Raw genomic sequence first — 20,677 nt, 5'->3', positions numbered from 1 at the left:
TCTCCGCGAAATCATTTTTTTTTGAGACCCCCCACCATAGGGCTTAAGCCTCCCCAAAAGAAAAAAGAATACTCTGCTCTTGGCGACTTTCCAAATATATTGGACCTTCCATCTCTCATTATACTTCGCCCTACAAAATCACTGCGCAGAACATTTTTACCTTTTCTAGTTTTTTTTTGTTTATTTTGCAACTAGTCCTTTCTTAGGATTCTCAATACATTTCTTTCTGCCACTTAAAAAAATTCTTTCCTCACAATTTCTTTAAAAATTCCCTTCCACATTTTCTTTAAAAGTTCTTTTCAAAAAGCAGCATCTGCATAGAGTGATGTAAATTTTGATATGAGAAATATGGAAACTACTTAACAGTTTATTAAGCTGACTTGCCCGTGTAATAGGCAAAATTTTATTGTCTTTGTTTTTGCTCAAATTATACACTTTTGTCTCTTAAAAGTAAATTCATGGAAAAAAATCCCCCTGGGTGAAGATTAACAAAAGCGAGGAAGGAAGAAAGGGAGAAAGGGAGGGAGGGAGGGAGGGAGGGAGGGAGGGAGGGAGGGAGGGAGGGAAGGAGGAAGGAAGGAAGGAAGGAAGGAAGGAAGGAAGGAAGGGAAAAAAGGGAAGGAGGGAGAGAGGGAGGGAGGGAGGGAAGAAGGGAGGGAGGGAGGGAGGAAAAAAAGAAGGAAGGAGGGAAGAAAAGCAGAAAGGAAGGAAGGAAGAAAGGAAGGGAGGGAGGAAGGAAAGGGCAGAATTCAGAGTGATTTATTTGGTAGGATTAAATACAATGATGACTTACAGACACACACACACACACCTTGAAATGTTTTCTCCCACATCTGAAAATCAGTAATTTTGGTCAAAATAGCTGATAATTATATAGAATACTAGAGGCCCAGTGCACAAAATTTGTGCACAGGACAGTCCCCCTAGGCCTGGCCAGCGATTGAAGTGCGAGCATCTGGCATAGGAGGGCAGGTCCCAGCTGACCTATGGGCCCTGAGCAGCACCTGGGCCCCTGCATGCCCTCCTCCGCCTGAGTCCCGGTGCTGGAGTCCCCACGTGGAGATGCAGTGAGTACGGCGGACACCATGGGCCGGGGTGCAGCGTGGGCCTCTGGGCCACTCAGCGGCGCTGCACAGAAGCCGGGCGGGCAGCGTGCTCTCTCCTGGCCAGCCTCGCAGACTGGCTCCTGTGCGAAACCACGAGGAGCCCAACCGGCCCCTGCAGTCCCAGCAGCTGAGGCCTGGCTACCTGGAAGAGGCCAGAGGCCGTGCAGATGTGGGGCAGGCTCCTCGCAGGTGCCTGGCACTTGAGCACGGGGGCTTCCCTGGCACGCAAGCCCTGGTGTCCCAGGGGAGGGTAGCAGAGGGAGTAAGAGCAAGCTCAGCAGACACCCCCACCTTGGTCTGGCACCTCGATCACACCCGCCTTGGCCTGGCGCTGCCTGCTCAACTGCTCCACCATCCAGCTGTGGTCCCGCTCTCATCGGGGCCCATCAGGGCAGGCAGTGCCTCCACTGCCACCCACCATGTTCTGCACTGCCCCCTGGTGGTCAGCACATGTCATAGCAAGTGGTCAAACTCCCGGTCGAACTACCAGTTGAACAATTTGCATATTAGGCTTTTATTATATAGGATTGTAATATCTCATTATACCTCAACTGACCTTTTTTTTTGTTTGCCAAACTCATGAACAGAATCTAGAACAAAAAAAAGAATGTATGCACCCCCATGTTCATAGCAGCACAATTTATAATAGCTAAGATCTGGAAACACCCAAGTGCCCATCAGTAATGAGTGGATAAAAAAGCTGTGGTACATTTATACCATGAAATATAGTATAACAGTAAAAAAGAAAAATCTCTTAACCTTTGAGATAGCATGGAGGGACCTGGAGAGCATCATGGTAAGTGAAATAAGTCAGTCAGAGAAAGACAAGTATTACATGATCTCACTCATATATGAAATCTAATTAACAAAATAAACTGAAGTGGATCCAGAGACATGGAAGCATAGAATAGAGCCCAGAACTTGGAGGGAAGGTGGGGAAGGAAGGGTGGGTGGATGGGAGGAAATCAAAGACCTTGTATGCATATATGCATAACCCATGGACACAGACAATGGGGTGCTGAAGGCCTGAGGCGAGGAGTGGGGGCAGGCTGGAGGGGGTTGGTGGGGGAAAGGAGGGGACATATACAATACTTTCAACAATAAAGATTTTTTAAAACATTAAAAACAAAACAAAATAAAAGATGTAAAATAGATGCCACAGTTTATATACCAAAAGGTATATACTGTACTCAGAGGAAAAGCTTTGGCCTACCTCTTTTAAAAGCAATTTACTTTTACTTTGTACAAAGGTATAACAAGCTTGTTTATCTAGTTTCTAAGTCCACAGTGATTTAGGAGGGATTAGGGACTACTGTTTAAACTGACAGCAAAGAAAAATGGTAGTTAACCATTTAATCACAAGGCAAGTGTGTGAAAAATTCTAAAAAGGAGAAATAAAAACTTGAACATAACAGTACCAGGAGCCTTTACTACAAGGGTACTTAGTCCTACAAGCTTTAAGGAGATCTGTTAGCAACACTCTGACAGTTTAGGGTAATAACTAACCTCCATAATAGTGATTCTTACCCATGTGGGACAAAACACCTAACAATATTTTCTTAAGAAATATAACTTAAAGTGTATGGGTGAACTGGTAAAGTAACGAGAAATCATTAGAAGTAAAAAATGACCAATAGGAGGAAGTCAAGGAGGTAATGATTACTGAGGCTGATAGCTATGGACCCCCAGTAATCCAGAGCAGCAGCATAGGGAACAGAAGACAAAGCTTAGAACTTGGGAAACTGGGGGGTTGACCAGAGACCCTATCATAAAGCCAAATCACGAAAAGCTAAGCTATCAATGAAAGTATGAACTAGGAAAAAGTCCCATCTACAAAAGGAGATAGAAATAAAAGTGTAGGGGGTGAAATTTCCCCTGAAAATTCATCAACACAAAGTAGTTCACACATGAGGGGCCTTAATTCCTTCTTACCTGCCTGGTCTTAAAACAAAAATAAGACAAGGATCCAGTGGAGGTAGAATGGAAGAGAGAAGTATAATTCTAACAAGACTAATTTTGTCTTTCTGTTCTAGGGACCAAATCTGACCTGAAAGTATACTGGCACATTGCATGTATGCAGTTAAGTAAGTACTCTGTGATGATTTCCTAGTACATTAATTCCATATAGCAAAAAACAGTGGTTATTCTTCTGGAGACTAGGCAAATATACTGGAGTAAGACAGGGGTCAACAACACAGTTTTACTTCTAGTACCCTTGGATCATAAGAAAGCATTTCTTAAAGGCAATAGTAGTTGTTGCCACATGGAAATCTAGGAGCACATACCATAAAGATAAAGAGGATCCATTACTTAAAATGACCCTCCAATCCCAGGACCAGACACAGAACATGAAATGAACCATGGGAGCAGTATTTGTACAAAAAGATCCTTTCAAAAAAAGCCTTCTAAATCATGACTGTTTGTATCAGAAAATAATAATCCCCCAAACATTCCAAAATATCTGCAGCTGAAGAAATTAAAAAATGGTACTGGGTCACACAATGGTGCACAGTGGTAACATGAAAAGTGTCTTTGACCTGGGTTTGAAGATTACCTTGAAAAGATGTAAATTGTCTCATATAGATTTAGAGTTCAAATTGTTCACTTGGTAATACTCTTAATTCTTAGTTTTGTGCCTACTTTGAAACAGAGCTTTAGTGCATGAAGATGATGACTTCAGGATACTTTTCTACCCTCTCTGCTTAAGAAAACTGTTTTCTATAGAAATTTGCAATAATGTCAGCAGTAAATGGGGAACTCAAATAGCAAGTTAAGGTCTTAAATTCTACAGGAATTTCAGAGAGCTACTAGCTAAGGATTACAGAGCTCAGTGTCCTAGAAAGACTTTTTTCCTAGCCAGTGATGACTAAAGATGCTGTTAGGAACAATGGAAACCATAGTTTAAAACATAGTAATTGAACGAGGGGAGGGGAGCTCGAGAGTAGTGCACTTGATTGATGGGGATTGTAGCATTACAGACAATTCCTTATGAGTAGCAGGGATGATTTTGCTTTATTAAGTCTTTTTTCTTGAGTGAGAATTATTTCCCAAGATGCTATGAGTACTGAATTTAAAATGTTGCCACCTTTCTAACACCTTCCCTTCCCCCAATCAAGCAGTTTTATCTACTCTCTGTGCTTTCTTAGCGAGGAAGAAAATGTTCGTTATTTTCCTAAAATTGTTTTCAATTAAAGTCTACTGTGCTGAACTTCTTCAACTCTTTAGTAAGGTTCTTAAATTTAATCAAAGACTTATTGATAACACAAGTGCTTAGATATTAAAGAAACCAACCCTTGGAATGTTGGGTTCTCTCCTCCCCTAATAGAAATAATAGGTAAAAATTAATAAAATGACCTTTTAACTTGGCTTTTCCTGACCCTAGGGACTTAGAGGCATGCGTCTGTTTTCTCTGATTCTCCAATTTCCAGTCCTGCATTAGCAAGATGCCTATCTCTGGAATCCTCAGAATCTGGACTGTAGTACCTGACAAGAAGTCATTACTAGGACACCCCTGACCTGAGAATCTAAGAAGAGTCGTGAAACTCAAGCATGAGTTCTGGTAAAGCAAGGGTATCAGAAAACTGCTTAGAACTATGAATACCCATAAAAGTGTGAAGAGCACTTATGTACTACTAGTAATATGTTCTTATGCATTCAGAGTACAGGGTGGGGAAAAGATAGTGGGAAATTTCTTCAGTGTATCAACTATAGTGCATGAAGATGATGACTTCAGGATACTTTTCTACTGTCTCTGCAACTAAATTAGGCAACTAAGTTTTTTCATGTCTCAAAATATTCTTTTCTCAACTGTCTAAAATGATGTTATCCATAAGTTTGAGGATAGGGTAGGAATAAGTGAACAGAGGAAGAATAAAAATAACCAGGACCTGGACTGGAGAAAAATGTATTAGAGTTAAAATATGTCTGAAATTCTCAAGATCCTAAGGTTTTGGAAGAAACCATAAAATCTCTTATTATATTAGTGACCTGGTGCATGGATTCATGCACATTGAAAGGAAGTTAACTAGACGGTGGCTGGCGGGGCAGCCAACCTCCTGTGGTCCCTCCCTGGCATCTGCGGAGTGTGCGGGGTCCCTCTGGCATGGCAGGATCCCTTGGCCTGGCCTGTGGGGATCGGGCCGAAACCGGCAATCTGACATCCCCCGAAGGGTCCCGGAGTGTGAGAGGGCACTCTGCAAAGTTGCTGTCGCACAAGGTGTGGAACGCAAATACAAGTGTGCAGTAAACCAGATTCGGGGCTGACAGTGCCCCAGCAACAACATAACCCACGGCTGAAGGTGGAATTGCACGGGCCTGCAAGGAATCGGGCTCCTTCCTCTCTGGTTTCGGGGTGCGTCACCCGAGAACTGCTGCTGCCAAGTCACTGCAGCTCGGCAGCTACTGCATTGTCTGCCCCCCAGTAGTCAGTGCGAGTCATAGCAATGGGTCGGATGATCAGACACTTAGCATGTTAGCCTTTTATATATGTAGACTAGAGACCCGGTGCACAAAATCTGTGCACGGGTGCGGTCCCTAGGCCTGGCCAGCGATTGAAGTGTGAGCATCTGGTGTGGAAGGGCAGGTCCCAGCTGACCTCTAGGCCCTGGGCAGCACCTGGGCCCCCTGACCCCGCAAACCCCCCTTTGCCTGAGTCCTGGTGCCCAAGTCCCCACACAGAGATGCAGTGAGTGTGGCCGGACACCGTGGGCTGGGGTGCAGCGTGGGCCTCTGGGCCACCCAGCAGTGCTGCACAGAAGCCGGGAGGGCAGCGTGCTCTCTCCTGGCTGGCCTTGCAGACTGGCTCCTGCGAGAACCCATGGGGAGCCCAACAGGCCTTTGCGGTCCCAGTGGCTGCAGCCTGGCTCACCCAGAAGAGGCCACACAGGTGTGGGGCGGGCTCCTCACAGGCATCCAGCACCTAAGCATAGGGGCTTCCCTGGTGCAAGCCCTGGTGTCCTGGGGGAGGGTAGCAGGGGGATTGAGAGGGAGCTCAGTGGACACCCCACATTCTCACCACACCTTTGTCCCCGTTACCCCCACCCCAGGTAGCTGGCGAGAGGTTACAGCCCCCTGCCCAGGCTCTGTGGGAGGTTGGTCGCTGCCACCCACCCCCAGTTCCCCATCCCAGCCTGGGGCCCGGCCTCAATTGAGCGATCAGGGCCTGCTGGCTGCTGGTCTCCATCTGCAGGACAATTGGTCAGGGCCAGGCCCCCCACCCGGCTCCCTCAGCACCTGGGAGCTGGGCGGTGGCCCTGACCCCTGCTGCCGCCGTCTGCGGGGTGATCAGTTGGAGGCGGGCGACAGTGGTCGCGATCACCACCACTGGTCGCGATTGGGCCCGTGCTTGCACCTGCCTTGGCCCGGCGCCGCCCGCTCACCTGCTCCACCATCCCGCCCTGGTCCTGCTCTCTTCAGGGCCCATCAGGGCAGGCAGTGCCTCCACTGCTACCCGCTGCGAGCACTGCGTCGCCAATGCCCGCCACGTTCCGCACAACCCCCTGGTGGTCAGCACCTGTCATAGCGAGCAGTCGAACTCCCGGTAGAACAATTTGCATATTAGGCTTTTATTATATAGGATAATTACCGCTCGCCTTCCTTTTTACAGCCTCATGATGTTACTGAATATGACTCTTCATAGGAACTGTGGAATGAAATATAAAATGTATACAGAGCTTTACAGCCCACAAATTTCACACAGAGTTATGTAATTTCTCACAACAGCCTTGTGAGATGAATCTCATTATTCCTGTATTACCCAACAACAAACCAGTCATGCAACTGATAAGTGGCAGAGCTACAAGTCAAATAGAGATCTGTCTGACTTCAGGTCCACTGCTTTCTTTTCCTCATCGGTTTAAAATGCAGCTTCAGAGCCAGCTCTCAGGAAGCTTACCATACAACCCAGTTGATCATAAAAGACTCAGAAATAACCAAAGGACAACACCAGGCAAATGTGTAATTCTGTGTTAAATTGAATGCCATAAACTGTAAATATCCAGGGGTAGAGAATCAGTAAAGACCTGAAAGGTGGGTAGAGGGGAATGGCACAGAGAAAAAAAGAAGGTGGATGAACTTGAGACTGTAAGGAGATTGTCTTGGCTCTGGTAGGGGGATGTGAGTTTATTAAACAGTGGGAAATAGGTGGATCAGTTTTAAGGCACCCAGAAAGTCAGGGAAAAGAGGAGACTGGACAAGCCAGGAGGCAATAATGGCGCCCTGAAGTATTTCCAAGTAGTAGCATAAAGTGGTGAAAGCAGTGACTTTCACAAGTGTGCAAGATGAGCACAGGCAAAGGAAATCTGTGTATATTAAAGAAGAGGTAGTGAGACTTACCACTCCCCTTCCTTTTTACAGCCTCACGATGTTACCGAACGGAGTCGGCGAAGAAGGAATGACACGAAGACAGCCTTCAGTTGATCAGCAGCCTAGTCAGGACCTCTAGCCAGGACCTCTAGCCAGGATCTCCAGCCAAAGTTCTGGTCGGAGTTCTGGTTAGGAACTGATGAGGATCTGATGATTATTGTCTTGTTACATCCGTATTTATACCAGCCGATTTTAATCCTGTCAATTTCTATTACAAAGGTTAGGGCGTTTCTTATCCCCATTCCAGGGAGTAAAGATTATGTAGCTTAACTACCCGCCTGGCACTTAATTGAGGGGTTGTATCCCCTCCCTAACCTCAGGGAAAAATCCCCACCTGGGGAAACAACCTTTCTCAGAGAGGTGACCTTGGTTAAAACACATGGCACTAAGGAGAGCAAACATATTAAGAACAATATGCTATATATGCCAGGTCCCTTGAAACATATGCTGTGCAGATGTTTCTTTCCTGCAGCGACTGTGTCAAGCAGCAAGGATGGACCCGCTTCTGGCAAAGACTTACCACTCCCCTTCCTTTTTACAGCCTCACGATGTTACCGAACTTCACAGTCCACCCACAGGGATCATTCCTGGACTTGTGCACATGCACTTCCCTCTGACTCTAAGTTGGTACCCTCTAATCCTGGCCCTCTTCTCATCTTCATTCTGAAGTTAGAAGTCCCTGCCTTACAGAAGCCTTCCCTGACCCCGTCCTACCTGTATTATATATCCCCTTTGTTTACTTCCTCTGCTATAGCACTTAAGTCTCGACACTGTAATTGCTAGTGGGCTAGCCAATCTCCCCTACTAAACTGAAAGCTCCAAGGGTAAGAAATGGCCCATCTTTTCTAGCACTGAATTCATTTGGTAAATAATTGTGAATCAGAGGAAGTAAAGAGGGTTATAAGATCAGGAAATAGATTTAGGGGTTACTGGTACTTTCCCTAAGATTACATGAACAGGAAAAAGATATACATATACAGGCATGAAAAAATAGGGAATAATATAATTTGGAAGATGGGCTCAAATCTCATTGAAAGAGCTACTCCAAGCCTTCTTTTTTTCTATCTACCCAAGCCCCTTAATGAAGAGGAGGGTTGGATCAGGCCATGGCTGAGGACAATTTTTTTTTAAACCATATTTTTGCCTTAAAGGGAGCAAAGAATTGAACAACTTCCATTTAATACCTATCTATAGAGAGCTCAGTGCTTTGCAAGAACCTACACAAGGTATTTCAGAGTATACAAATATGAAAGAAACACAACTAAAGCCCTAAGGAGCCTTATAATCCAATAAAGAACCACATATGGTAGAATTATTTTAAATACACAAGTAGTGCTATGGATTCAGATGAGGGAAGAAGTCAAGGGATCATTAAAAACATTGCTGTAACTGCTTTGGCTCAGTGGATAGAGCGTTGGCCTGCGGACTGAAGGGTCCCAGGTTCGATTCCGGTCAAAGGCATGTACCTTGGTTTTGGGCACTTCCCCAGTAGGAGGTGTGCAGGAGGCAGCTGATCGATGTTTCTCTCTCATCGATGTTTCTAACTCTCTATCTCTCTCCCTTTCTCTCTGTAAAAAATCAATAAAATATATTAAAAAACAAAAACAAGCAACAAAACATTGCAAGCAGGGAAATGAGGTGACTGAGCTTTGATTTTCGCCAACCGGTGGTCCGTGAGGTCCAAAAGGTTGGTGACCGTTGTCTTAGAAGATCAGGAGAAGCCTCTAGGATGGTCTGATTTGTGGGGAGAAGCTAAAGGCAGTTAGACTTCAGCTTTAAGGCAGTGCAATGGTCTAGTTAAGAGGTAACAGTATAAATTCTTTGACTACCTTTTATCACTGATATGTTTCCAAGAAAATCTACTGGTCAATGTGACAGAAATGTCCAGTTGTCCCTAGCATCTGTTCTCTGCTTCTTCTATCCTATATAATAAAAGGCTAATATGCAAATTATCCCTCAACCGGGAGTTTGACCAGGAGTTCGACCAGGGGGCAGGGCCAGCAGGCCAACCACCCGAGGCCCCGCCCCCAATCTGGGCGGGCTGGCCGGACCCCACCTGTGCACGAATTCATGCACCGGGCCTCTAGTGGTTAATGAACACCCAAATCTTTAGCTGGGCATACTGCCACTCAAAAGCTTTCCTTTCAGGTAGGTGTGACCAAGTTAGTAAGCTTTGGCCAATCTTATATAATAAAGAGCTAATATGCTAATTAGACTGAATAGCAGAACAACCGTCCAAACGACCTTCTGGATAAAGCTGGGGCTGCAAGGCCCGGCCGAGGCAGGCAGGGTTGCAAGGGCCAAGCCCTTTGCACAAATTTCATACATTAGGCCTCTAGTGTGATTATAAAAGGACTGGTGTGTGCATAGTAAATGTCACTACAGTGAGTATGTGTATGCTCATTCTTCTAGTAAATTCTTCCTCTGTCTGGAATGTGGATGTGATTCTAGAGCTGAAGCAGCCATGCTGGACAGCTATTTTAGAGATGCAAGCTACATCTTGAGGCTACTGGAAAAACACAGAAGGGATTCGGGTACCATAGGGCCTCTAAATCAGTCCTGTACTGCCTTCATACACTGTAGATTTCTAGGCCCCCGTAGATATTACCTTTGATTCATTTATATAGTATTAAGTGAAAGAGAAAAAAGGGATGAGTTTATTCAGATATTCCACCACTGACATAGTTCATATCACATTCCTAAACTTTCCTTTAGTCTACCTCCAACCATTCTAGAGTCCATGTTTTCCTTCATTCTAGAATTTCAACTTTATTAATGAACTGTCCTCAAAAGCAGCATTCATTTATTCATTACTCACTCAACAAATTTTTATTGAATTACTACCATGTATGTGCTAGGCATTGTTAGATGACGAATAAAACAGACCCTGACTTCAGAGAGCTGTCAGGCAATATTTTAAAATGTAGATGAATTGTGTTTTATTATTTGTGCACTATACCTCTGTGGTCCCAAATTTTCCTATTGAATCAAAGTGAAAGATACATGAGTGTAAAAGACTGAGAGAAAGCCAACATACGGAGAGGGAGTAGGAAGTAAGGAGGTGTGGAGAACTTTTAGGGAAAGGAAAAGATAAAATTGTATAGCAAAGGAAGGAGGGAGAAAGAAAAGGAACACATGTTCATTGAATTTTACTGAGCTTCACACATCCTCACAGCCTCTTTCATGTGTTAATAATTAATAGGAACAAGCTTATTGTTAAACTTCTGGAACTTCGAGAACACAGCATCTGCCCTCCTTATTATTATACCTGCCTCTACAACGCTAAAAGCAAAGACCTTCCTTCAGAAATCCTCAAAAGGCTCCCCACTATTCTTTCCCAATTTTAGCCCCAATTCACAGCTCTACTCCTTCCCATCTCTTATTAGAACCTTCTTCTCCCAGTGTCTTCTGAGGGAAGAAGTGATTCAGCAGAATGGGGAGAGAATGTTGTTGAAATTCCCAGTAAAAATTTAGGTTTAATTTTCTCATAGAAATACTGCTAAAATAGAATGTAAAAATTATTTATGTTACTAACTTTAATAGTTTAGCAACCTCATGCTGTTAAAATTAACTGGTTGTCTACAGGACTTGCCAGAGTGAGAAAATAAGTTCTTAGCTTCAAATAATTAACATGAATTTTAACTGTATTGTAGACCCTTTGTGAGACATAGAAAACCTGAAGATCATTCTTTGTCTAAAATATAATGATGGTTAAAAAAGAGAAAAAATATATATATAATGGTGGTAATACTATTGCTGGACATGTGGCTCCAAAAGAATGAAAAAAACACTAAAACGCCAAACAGACAAAAAACAAACACCTCAGCTACTAATGTTGGGATTAGTTGCTTTTTGTCGTTTTTATCTAAGGTAAGCGATGTATATTTATTAAATACTAAACCAGTTTGAGTATGACATTTAGTTCATAATACTCTACAATATGACATTATAAAAAGTTTTTTTTCTTAGATTGTGGTTTTAACACTTCACAAGTAGTTTCTTTTCCTGTTAACTTTCAGACAACTCTGCTTAAGCTTGAGCTAAATACCTGGAGGAAGTGCTACCACAATTTTAGCTTTCTTATTTCCAGTTGAGCAATATTACTCTCAGCTTTTCTCTATTAGGAAAGCATCATATGTTCACTTACAGTTCTCTCTGTAACCTAATAAAATGCTCTTAAAATAATTATAGAATAATAAAAACAATTATGAATCTGAGACTGAGAGGTAGAGGAACATTGCCCCAATCAGTACTAGCAAAAAGGCTTACAAGGATACTTAAAAAATTTCTTTGGCTTTTGTTCAGCACCTGAAGTCAGGAAAATCCTACTGATCAAGGTCCCTTGTCTTTTTCGACAAGGTCCCTGTCCATGACATACAGCCAAAATGTAACTTTTGTTATATTCCTGATACAGCATAAAAGAGCACAAACACATTCTAAGTGGTAAAGATAATCTTATCCTCCCTAATGGGCCATAAGTCCAGAAAAACAAGTTACCTCATTTATGAACTATGCTATTTAAGAATCTATGATGCAACAATATTGCACTATTCTTTTCTTTTTGATGTGTAAATTATATTTTAATAAAGTTTGAAATGGTGCAAGCAGTGCACCATTCTTTATTTTTAACTTTATTTTTATTGTTGACACTATTACAGATGTCCCCATTTGCCCTATATTCTTTGCCCATATCCACTAGCCCTGCTTCTCCCTTCCCTCTGGCCATCACCACAATGTTGTCTATGTCTATGAGTTATGCATATATGTTCTTTGGCTAATCCCTTCACCTTCTTTCATCCAGTCTCTGCCCCCTGCCCTCTAACAGCTGTCGGTCTGTTCCATATAGCCATGCCTTTGTTTCTATTGTCTATAAAAATGTATTCTTTCAATCAAAATTATTGCTCAAATGTTGTTCAGCAAGGTCCTAAAAAGCTGTTTTGTTTTTTTTCTCTCTCTTATTCTTTCAAACTGAATTTAGGGCAAAGAAAAAGAATTTTCATTTCACATAGTAAACATCATTAGTCCCTAGAAACTATAAATCTCTACTGATTGGTATCTTTGCATAGCAATAATTATGAAAACATTAATTCAGAGATAACTTCGAAGTACTGCAAGGAGTTTAAATTCCCTCTAATTAAATGATGCAATTATATTCAGCATCTAGTCAATATCTGATGTAATAACCATAGAATTTCAGAGCTAAAGTATTATTGAAATAATCTAAGTAGAACTAAAATAGGAATTTGGAGAGTGTCTAAGAACAGTGGAACTTAGAAATTGAGAAACAACTTGACATGGGGGCAGTGAACACACAATGCAATTATACAGATGATGTATACCTGAAATCTATATAATGCTATTAACCAATGTCACCTCAATAAAAATGAAAAATAAAATTATTCTCTAATGCAAAAAAAAGAAAGAAATTGAGACCCAGAGGTGAAATACATAGTTTTAATGTTGATATACTTAGCATATTCTAGTTTTAAGAAACTTAGACATCTGTGTGTAAAATCAGGCCTGGCCTTAGGATTTGATAGAGTAAGTAGTTGTTTATTTAGTATAATTTTAGAAGTGCTATTATTTAAAAAACACACACACATAAAACCCAAATTCTTCCTCAGAGATGAAAATGATAAATGATACCTAGTTGTGTTTCTTTTATATATTTAGCTGAGGTTCAATTATGCTTGTAATTCTATAAGCAAATGAATTCCATTATTTTCTGTTAAAATGAAAATATGTATAAAAGTCAAAACTCATTAAACTATATAATGGATTCAAACCTTACATAGGCATGTAAAGTGAAAATCATGTAGATAAAATTGTCCTTGAAAATTTCTTTGGAAGGTACCATACCAGACTGGAGACTGAAAAGCCACTTCTTAGTAAGTGCAAAGCAGACATTTTATCCTCTAGCATTACAGCAGATGATTGTTTATTTGGTTCAGCACTAGTTGAGGTTATTGGCTTGTGTTTAGGACCCTTGGACACAAAAGCACATTTCTTTAACACCTGAAATACCCTGAGAATGGTGAGATGCTCACTCTATGAGAACAAAGCAGGAATTCAGACCAATGGAGAACAGAGCAGATTTCTGTTTGTCTTTCATACTCACGCAAGGGCATATGCTCTTTGAGTGAGATGTCTGGCAAAACTGCCTATACTATTTACATTAAAATTAGTTTCTGCCTCACTTTTAAAAATGTTTGATGGGCAAAAATAGTTACATTTGCATAAAGTAAATATATGAATGATACAATTCCATTATAGGGAGTTCCTTCCTTAACAGCAGGTTGTGATGGCATATTAGAGCAGAAGAAAAAAGAATAGGCTCTGTGCCTACAAGCAAGGAAGGATTCCATGGGGTGGGATGGGGAAAGACCATGGCCAAAGATAAGTTTTGCCTACTTCACAAATTTACTTAGAGTACAGATATGCATATGCTGCATAAAACTTGAAGTTATATGGCTTATTAACCATAACCTCCTACATTCTCAACCTGACAAGATTACTGACAATTTACTTCACTTTTGCAAATAGTAACTATTAGCATCAAATTGTCATCTTTATATTTTTCTATTTTCAGTTCAAGATGAGATCCAATTTAAAGTGACATGGAGACAAGAACATTAAATTTGCACATCAGAGAGCTGTCTTGTGACTTTTCTCATTGAGTACTGCCAGCAAGCGCTGGCTATCTTTATCTGGAAAAGCACCACTAAAAGGTCTGAAGTGGAAGAGTCATAGTCCTATCACTAGTATTAAAAATCCCATATCACCAAATTATATAAAGACAATTTACATTTACAGATTCTAAACTGATGACTCAAATGGCAAAATGAAGTTACTGGAAATGGGAACAAATATTTTCATGAATTTACCAACTAAGTGTCTATTAAAAGTTATTTTGGCTACAAATTCAGTTTTCCAAGTCCTTGTTAATATTTCTTTTTTCCTGACTAAAGTATTGTTCATGTAGAAAAATAGGTTAGTCAATAGATTATTGTGGCTTCAAATCTAAAAAGGAAGTAGGATGGGAGAGAGGAGAAAGCACAGTTGAGGGGGGTTATTTCATGGCTATACACTGTACCACAGCTGTGGCTAGGATTTCACAAATGTGTTATGTACCTCAGTCCAATGGAGGACTGTGAGAGAATATGAATGGCTGAGCTCATTTAAGAATCATGACTGGGAAAACAACTAACTGGAAACACATGGTCTATTGATTCCAACTAAGTATTATCTTTATCATGAAAACCCCAGTAATGGGATTAGAGATTATTATTTGAATTGCTAGTCTTCAGCTATAGCACTAATGAAAGTTATTTAAGGAAAACAACAGAGCCATTCTTTCTCCTTTCATGAAAAAAATATTTTAGTTTGTCATGTCTCTTCTCATTTATATGGTATCCCTTTTTATTTATAATTAAATGTACTTCTTTAATTTAAATATACTTTAAGTATCAGACTGAAGTTTTAAGGGGCAGGGATGGGGATTGAGAAAGAATGAAAGGGTTGTATTTAATGTTTAGGCTTTTAATTTCTCTGTCAACTTAGTTGTTAAATGTGGGAAAGTTATACATTTATCATTTTAGTTGTGTCTCTCCATTCTTTGTGTAAACATTTGTCCAAGGACTCTTGGGGCAACGCCAGCAAATTACATCAGGTGTTTTGTTACAGTGATTAAATTAAAACAGGAGATCACTTCCTTGAGTTTATCTTAACTTCTTAAAAACATGAGAAATGTTAACCATGTATATGACAAATTAGTATAAACTTTTAATAACATATTCTCAGTTTGCTGAGTGTGCACTATTTTAAGTTGAACTATAAAAAGACATTTTACCATTTTTTCTCTCCCAAGAACAGCTCAGCATTCACCTGTACAAATACTTGTGCCACTGTGCTCGCTTCGGCAGCACATATACTAAAATTGGAACGATACAGAGAAGATTAGCATGGCCCCTGCGCAAGGATGACAAATACTTGTGCCACTAACAAGCAACCACTGAGCCAAAGTGGGAATTTTGAGGGCAATGAAGAGTGGTAGAAGTTTCCAGAACATAAGGAATCAAAGTTCAATCACAAAAATTCTTCATGTCATGTGACAACAAACAATAGGGCCCATATTCAATATCTGAATTACATAAAATATTGTAATGTAGCAATGATTAACTTACAATTGATTGCTTAACTAAGAATTCTGAGATCTTTCCTCTCTTAAACCATGTCATAATTCCTGAAATATTTTAAAAATTCATTAAAAAATTGCAACATGGCAGTGAGAAATTATTTTAGTTTTTGTTTGTTAGTTTGTTTTTGTTTTTTGAGAGAGAGAGAGAGAGAGAAAGAGAGAGAGAGAGAGAGAGAGAGAGAGAGAGAGAGAGAGAGAGAAATGGGTTGCCCGGGAAACCTAGCTATGTGCCCTGACAGGAATCAAACCCGAAACTTTTCAGTATATGGGATGACTCTCCAACCAACTGAGCCACACCAGCCAGGGCGAGAAATGATCTTTTAAATAGTAGCAGTAAGCAAAAGGCAATAGACCTGAGATATAAATTAATCAAATTAGGGCAATCTAGTAGATAGTTTTCCAAGCATTTAATGTCCTTTAGAATACTGATAATGAATATATGAATGCTTAGATAGGTAAATACTCAAATATTTCTAGTTTCAGCTTAAGCGTCACTGAAAAATGGGAGGATTCTGGGGCATGAAATATATTTCATTAAACATATATACATATAGTAGATAAAAAAATTTACCACAAATTATATATTTGCAAGTATTTAAATTAAGACCTATTTAGAAAGGATTTTTTTTCTAATAATGCTTTAAATCAGCTATTATACATGGGAAACATAAAAGCCTGCTCTCTCTCTGCCCTGGCCAGTGTTGCAAAGTGGTTAGAGAGTCAGTCTGGGGACTAAAGGATTGTGGATTCGATTCCCAGTCAAGAGCATTTACCTGGGTTGGGGTTTGATCCCTGCCCTGGGTCGGGGCACGTGTGTGAGGCAACCAATTGATGTCTCTCTCTCTTACATCAGTGTTTCTCTCTCTCTTTCTCCCCTTCTCTCCCTCCCTTCCACTCTCTCTAAAAACCGAGGGAAAATATTCTCAGGTGAGTATTAACAAAACAAGAACAAAAATAAGAGCCTGCTGTCTCTAGCCAAAGCACCAGGAAAGGGATAGCCTAGTAAGACAGAACATTTTTAAACAACAATCACTCCTTTGTAATCAAACACCACCACCATCACCACCAAACTGTGGCCCTATTCCCACTCACACTAGAAAAGGCTAAAGTGGGGAGACTGGACTTCCATCCTTGCTGGGGTATAACGAGGTACCCTAAACTGCCTGCCAGGGTAGTGTTAGAGAAGGTTGAGTAGAGAGCTGGGACTTTCATTCCCACTGGCATTAATGCTCTTCACCCTCCATCACTGGAAAAAATTGTGGCGGAGATGACCTGGACATCCACTCACACCAGAAGCAATGAGCATCCCTCCTTCCCTACTTGGGTGGTACTGGAGGAGGTCTAGCAGAGAATCGGAACTTTCAACATAGCCCATCCCATATAATAAAAGGCTAATATGCAAATCGACTGAACAGCGGAACGACCAGTCACTGTGATGTACACTGACCACCAGGGGCAGACGCTCAACGCAGGAGCTGCCCACTGGTGGTCAGTGCACTCCCACAGGGGGAATGCTGCTCAGCCAGAAGCTGGGCTCACAGGTGGTGAGCGCAGCAGCGGTGGTGGGAGCCTCTTCCGCCTCCATTGCAGCGCTAAGGATGTCTGACTGCCACCTTAGGCCCGCTTCCCACGGGGGGCGGGCCTAAGCCAGCAATTAGACATCCCCCGAGGGCTCCTGGACTGCAAGAGGGCGCAGGTCAGGCTGCGTGACCCCCTGAGTGCACGAATTTCATGCACCAGGCCTCTAGTACATTAAGAAAGAAGAAATAAAAAAGAACAAAAACAACTTAAGTTCCTACCCTCAAGAACCTAGGCAATGAAAAGAAATATAAACTGAGAAGCAAGCAGAAGGAAAGGAATAAAGATAAAAGCCAAATTCAATGAAATTGAAAACAGAATAACCACAGAAAAAAAGCACTGAAACTAAGTGCTGGTTCTTTGAAAAGAAAAAAAACCACACACACACACATTAAAATACCTCTATCTGCTAGAGTCTAGCAAGACCAACAAAGAAAAAAATAGGGAAGACACAAATTACCAATATCAGAAATGAAATAGATGAGGATTAAGGTTAAAGAATCTGCAGAGACCAAAAGATAATAAGGAAATACTATAAACAACCTATGCTCATAAATTTGACAATTTAGATGAAATGAATAAATTCTCATCACAACTCCTACTATGAAATAGACCACTTGAACAGTCCTAAAACTATTAAGAAAATTGACTGTGATTTTTTTTTAACTCCCAAAAAAGACATTTCCAAGTCCAAATGCTTTCACTGGATAATTATACTAAACATTTAAAGAAAATTAACACCAATTTTACAGTATCTTCCAGAAATTAAAGAGGAGGGAGCACTTCCCAATTCATTTTATAAAGCAAGTATTAAATACCAAAACCAGACAAAGCCAGTACAAAAGAAAAGAAAAAGTACAACCCTCATGAATATGGATGCAAAATTCCTTAAGCAAATAAAATCCAGTAATATTTTAAAAGCATTATACACCATGACTTAGTGGGATTATTTCAGAAATGTAGTATGGCTGGATCAATATTTGAAAATCAAATAGTATACCTACCATATTATTAGGCTAAAGAAGAAAAATCATATAATCATGTCAATTGATATAAAAAGTATGAGTAGATTCAACCCTGAATCATGATTTAAAGAAAACTTTCAGAAAATTAGGAACAGAGGCAAGTTTCTTCAACTTAATAAAGAGCGTCTACAAAAAAACCTATAGATTTTATACTTAGTGGTGAATGACTGAATGCTTTCCCCCCTAAGATTGGAAATAAAACAAGGATGTCTACTCTCACTACTCTTAGTCAAAGATAGTATAGGGAGTTCTAGTCAGTACAATAACATTTGAAAAAGGAAATAAAAGGCATACAGATCAGAAAGGAAAAAATAAAACTTCTTATTTGTAGATGACATGATCGTCTATACAGAAAATCCCAAGGAATTTACAAAAAAAACCCCAGGATACAAAATTAATATAGATAAGTATTGTTTTCCTATATGCCAACAATAAACTATTAAAATTTGAAATTAAAAAATTAGTAGCACAGAAAAAAATACTTAGTTATAAATATAACAAAATATGACAGGATCTATATGCCTAAAACTATAAAACTCTGATGAAAGAAATCAAAAATCTAAGTAAACAGAGAGAAATATTCCATGTTCATGGGTTAGAAAATTCATGGGTTAGAAAATTCAACTGTTAACACGTCAGTTTCTTCCCATCTTAATCAATAGGTTCAATGCAATTCCAAATCCTGGCAAGCTATTTTATAGATATCAACAAACTGGTTTTAAAGTTTATATGAAAAGACAAAAGGCCTAGAATAGCAAATGTAATACTGAAGAACAGTCACATTACCTGATTTCAAGACTAACTATAAACCTACACTAATAAAGAGAGCATGGTATTAGTGAAAGAATAGACACATATCAACGGAAAATAGTACAGAACCCAGAAATAGACACATACAAATAATCAATTGAACATTAGCAAAGGAGCAAAGGTAATTCAACAAGGAAAGGATAACATTTTCAACAAATGATGCTGGAACAATTAGACATCCATATAAAAAAAAAAAGAACACCAAAAGAAAGAACTTGGACACAGACCTAATAATAACTTTCACAACATTAACTCAAAAGGGATCATAGACCTAAATGTAACAACATCAAAAGCATGATCCATTAAAGAGTAAACTGATGTTGTACTTTAAGATTAAAACCTTCTGTTTTGCAAAAGATACACTTAAAAGAATGATAAGACGAGCCACAGAATGGGGGAAAATATTTGCAAAACACATACAATCATGTGCTGCATAACGATGTTTTGGTCAATGATGGACCACACATATATGATGGTAATTCCATAAGATTATAATGGAGCTGAACTTCCTACAAGAAATGGAAATTTTTCTCTGATGGGAGCAATATACATACCTGGGGATTGGCAATAGATTCTCTCTCACTCACAGCACCTCAACATAAGAGTGCACAGATTACATCCCAGTCAGTCAGCCACTGACCTGTTTCAGCACATTTGGAGCCTGTTCCCCACTGCTCTATATTCAGCTCTACAGCCCTTCCAGATCTAACTTGATGGTCTTCAGAGAACATTGTTGTAAATTATTTGTTGAGGACTCAAGACCCTGTACAAGGACACAGGTCCACAGCAGCTACCTTAAAAGTATTAAGTACCACAGCCACTTTAGTAAAAGCTCTCTGTGGTAGTGTGGAGCCAGCCTGTCCCTGTACTTTGGAAATATTTTCAGGCTGTATTGATATAAATCGTAAGTAAGTTTTCTTTCTTCCATTAATTCAATGCCAGAGAGAGACCTTTGTGCCAGATAGGGTCAATGGAACCAAAAACAAATTTCCAAAGTCAAAATATTGAGTCCACAGTTCTGCACCCTCTCCATGTTAAAACAGCCTCTTTTTTTTTTTATTGAATACCAACCACAAAGTTCCTTACCTGACCACTATTCCAACATGCAATAGTCCAAACCACATTGCCATGACAATCCTTATGTTCCTTTATCCCTCCATCTTGATTTCTCATTCTTACTGATCCTCAGTCAACCTCTCACTCTCTCCTGACAGTCACTATTATGGCAATCTTTGCCTAACTCAGCCAGTTTCTCTTCCCATCAATCCAGCCCACATCCCTGTTCATGGAGCAACATTGACAGCTTCGATGTTTTATTTCTGACCCTGCCGGAAGGAAGCAGGTAGGGAGGCTTGTGCGACAGTGTTTACAAATCTACAAGAGAGTACAGTGATGTCCTAGGCCTGCAAATTCACTCACCACTCACTCAATGACTCACCCAGAGCAACTTCCAGTCCTGCAAGCTCCACTCATGGTTAAGTGTCCTATATAGGTGTGCCATATTTTTAAACTTATTTTTACTTATACTTATTTTTTTACAATATTTTTATTGTACCTTTCTAGGTTTAGATATATTTCTATGTATATATTTCAAATAT

At 40.3% G+C, this 20,677-nt stretch overlaps 1 protein-coding gene and 1 non-coding gene across 4 annotated transcripts in view; one reads left to right on the top strand and one right to left on the bottom strand.

The window, feature by feature from the left end:
- The window catches only part of SESN1 (sestrin 1), a 115,871-nt gene that overhangs the window by 54,138 nt on the left and 41,056 nt on the right, over positions 1–20,677 (bottom strand). The window lies entirely within an intron of this gene.
- Positions 15,376–15,482, top strand: LOC111828481. Its single transcript, XR_002832368.1, has one exon. It is a non-coding gene; the product is annotated as a U6 spliceosomal RNA (small nuclear RNA).

Source organism: Myotis lucifugus, unplaced genomic scaffold, assembly GCF_000147115.1.
Source record: "Myotis lucifugus unplaced genomic scaffold, Myoluc2.0 scaffold_378, whole genome shotgun sequence".
Classification (NCBI taxonomy): Eukaryota; Metazoa; Chordata; class Mammalia; order Chiroptera; family Vespertilionidae; genus Myotis; species Myotis lucifugus.
Note: the sequence above shows the minus strand (reverse complement) of the source record. Positions and strands in the feature narration are given on the sequence as shown.